At 41.4% G+C, this 3,354-nt stretch overlaps 1 pseudogene; it reads right to left on the minus strand.

Moving 5' to 3' along the window:
- Positions 1 to 318: 318 nt before the first annotated feature.
- On the minus strand, positions 319 to 3,090 carry LOC102845684 (annotated as a pseudogene).
- Positions 3,091 to 3,354: the final 264 nt, after the last annotated feature.

Genomic DNA, 3,354 nt, shown 5'->3' on the forward strand with positions numbered 1-3,354 from the left:
AATACAGTGTTCATTATCTATCCACTCTTTTCCTATTTTCCTCCCAACCCCACTTATCAGTCCTTTATAACATAACATAACATAACATAACATAACATAACATAACATAACATAACATAACATAACATAACATAAGGTGTTATACAGTATTTGTTCTTTTAAAAAAATACTACAACAACAGTATTTCTCTTCCCACAGTCAAACCCTGAGCAAATCACTTTCTCCAGGCTGCCTGAGGAGATACAGGAAAAAGAACATGTAGGATAGATGAGACACAGGAAGTAAACTAACAAACTGTGGGAGGTGGAGATGGCTCCTTCACAGGGTGAAGAGGATCAGAAAGGACACCATCAGGCAAAAGAGCTTCACGGCCTCAGAGGGCAAAGCTCAGAATGGCAGAGGAAGAAGAACTGCTGCTTCAGAGGATTCCTGGCATCACCAGTGATGAGGCTCCCAAAGACAGTCCCAATCCCAGCTCCAGAGCCACCCACTCCAACCATGGCAGCCCCCACCCCAATAAACTTGGCTGCTGTGTCAGTATCCCTTGAGATGGTGCTGGTTTGAATGCTGTGACTAGGAATAAATAAAAGCAAGGAATGAGGGCCTGTCAAGCAGCTGTAATTCTCATCAGTGTTCTCATCTCTCTAGCTGTTCAGCACCACTGCAGACAAAGTTGATGGCTCAGCAGCTGAGAGGCACTCCTGACCAGGGAAGGAGTGGAGACAAATGTGATGCAGGGCATACATTTTCAGGGGCTGAGGGGCTGTGGCAAGAAAGCGGCTCTTAGTGCAGAGAAGACAAAGATACATTTCACTCAGTATAATATGCTCCAGGGTCACCCATGTTGTATAAGGTTTTATGATTTTTTTTTCAGTGCTGCATAGTATTCCATTGTATGCATATGCCATAATTTTTCTATCCATTCGTTTGTTGATAGCACTTGAGTTGTTTCCATCTCTCTGCTATTGTTCAATAGCAATAAACATGAGTATGCATACATCTGTTTGGAAGGCTATTCTAGTTTTTCTAGGGTATATTCCTAGCAGTGCAATTACTGGGTCAAATGATATTTCTATTTCCAAACTTTTGAGGAAGTGCCAAACCATCTTCCAAAGTGTTTGAACCATTTTACACTACCACCAGCAGTGAGTAAGTGTTCCAGTCTTTCCACAACTTCACCAGCATTTGTTGTTTGCTGCTCTGTTGAATTTTGCTATTGTGGCTTGGGTGAGATGATTTCTCATACTTGTTTTGATTTTCATGTCTCTGATAGCTAGGCATTTTGAACATTTTTTTCATGGGTTTGTTTACCATATTTGGTGAAGTGTCAATTCACATCTTATGCCCATTTTGTGATTGGGTTGTTTACCTCTTTCTTGTTGAGATGCTGGAGTATTCTATAAATTTTAGATAAGAGTCCCTTTTCAGATATGTCATTACCACATATTTTTGCCAGTCTGTGGGTTTCCTTTTTACCTTGTTACAGAAGTTTTCTAATGTACATAGGAATTTTATTGTTATAAGATCCCATTTATCTGTTTTGTTTTCTCCTGGTTTTAGGTATGTTCTAAGCATTTTTTTAATGATCTTCAGCAGTGTTTTTCTTGTTGTTGTTCTTGTTGTTATATGCTGTCAACTTGCTTGTGAGTCATAGCGACCCTATTTATAAGAGCCCTAAACCCTGCTCTATCCTATGCCAACCTCATTGTCTCCAACATACCTACTCCCACTACCCCAATCACTAAATTGATCTCATTGAGGGCTGTCCTCTCCTGAACTGTCCCGCCACTCTCTCAAACATGATGCCCCTCTCCAAGGACTGGTCCCTTCTTGCAACATGGCCAAAGTATGTCAGATGAAGCTTCAGAATCCTTGAGTTTAAGGAGCAGCACAGCTTCACCCTCTCCAGGACAAACCTGTTTGTTCTCCTAGTATTCCATGGTATATTCAACACTCTTCTCCAGTACCACACCTCAAAGGCATCAATTATCATTCCGAGTCACTGTCCAACTTTTCTATGCATAGGAAGCAATTGTGAAGATATAGCCCAGATCAGGCACACCTTAGTCTCCAGCCTGACATCGTTGCTCTTCAGTACTCTGGAGAGGTCCCTGAGTGCTGACTTTCCCAATGCAACTCATCTCTTGATTTCCTGGATGCTGGTACCAAGAGTGTTGACTGTGCAACCAAGGAAACGAAAACTGTTAGCTATCTCAATCTCTTCACCATCCATACTGATGCTGCCAATTGGCCCAGTGGAGAGAATCTTTGTCTTCTTGATGTTGAGCTTCAATCCATATTGAAGGCTGCAATCCTTGACCTTCTGAAGCAAGCGCTTCAGGTCCTCCTCAGTTCTAGCAAGCAGGGTTGTGTCATCTGCATAACACAGGTTGTTGATGGATCTTCCACCAATCCTGATGCCACATTTCTCCTCAAACAGCCCAGAGTCCCAGATTATCTGTTCGACATGCAGATTGAAAAGGTATGGAGAAAGAATACATCCTGGCGGAACCCTTTCCCAATTTTGAACCATGTGGTGTTCCCTTGCTCTGTTCTGATGATGGCCTCTTGGTCCAAGTTTGTTGTTGTGGTGGTGTTATGTGCCCTCGAGTATAGGTTTCGCATAAGCACAATCAAATGTTCTGGAAATTCCATTCTTCTTACAGTCAGCTACATCTTGTAGTGATGCACATAAATCAAAAGCCTTTATACAGTCAATGAAGCATAGATAGACATTCTCCTGGTATTCTTTGCTTTCTGCCAAGATCCATCTTACATTAGCTATAATGTCCTTAGTACCACAACCTCTTCTAAACCCAGCCTGCACAACTGGTAGTTCTCTGTTGACGCATTGCTCCAGTCATTTTTTGGATTATTTTCAGCAGAATCTTGCTTGCATGTGATATTAATGATATTGTTTGATAATTTTTCTTGCATGTGATATTAATAATATTGTTCTTGAGTTTCTACATTCTATTGGATGACCTTTTCTTTTTTTTATTATTATTTTTGTGTGAGTGTACCATCAAATCAGATCTGACTGGTACAGGAGGAGATTGTCCCTCCTTCCCCGGCAGAGCATCTGGTGGATTTGAACCGTGCACCTCTGGGATTGTAGTTGCAGTTCCTTGCCATGGATGACCTTTTCTGTTGCATCAGAGTTGTACTCTCTCTACATATCTATTCAGTCTGTATGCTGAGCGAATTATTTGAGAAGCTGGACTCTATGAGAAAAAATGTAGCATCAGGATCAGAGGAAAACTCATCAATAACCTGCACTATGCAGATGACACAATCTTGCTTGCTGAAAAATGAGGATGATTTAAAGCACTTGTTGCAGAGAATCAAGGAATG

Source organism: Elephantulus edwardii, unplaced genomic scaffold (genome assembly GCF_000299155.1).
Source record: "Elephantulus edwardii isolate Elephantulus edwardi_28Jun2011 unplaced genomic scaffold, EleEdw1.0 scaffold00049, whole genome shotgun sequence".
Classification (NCBI taxonomy): Eukaryota; Metazoa; Chordata; class Mammalia; order Macroscelidea; family Macroscelididae; genus Elephantulus; species Elephantulus edwardii.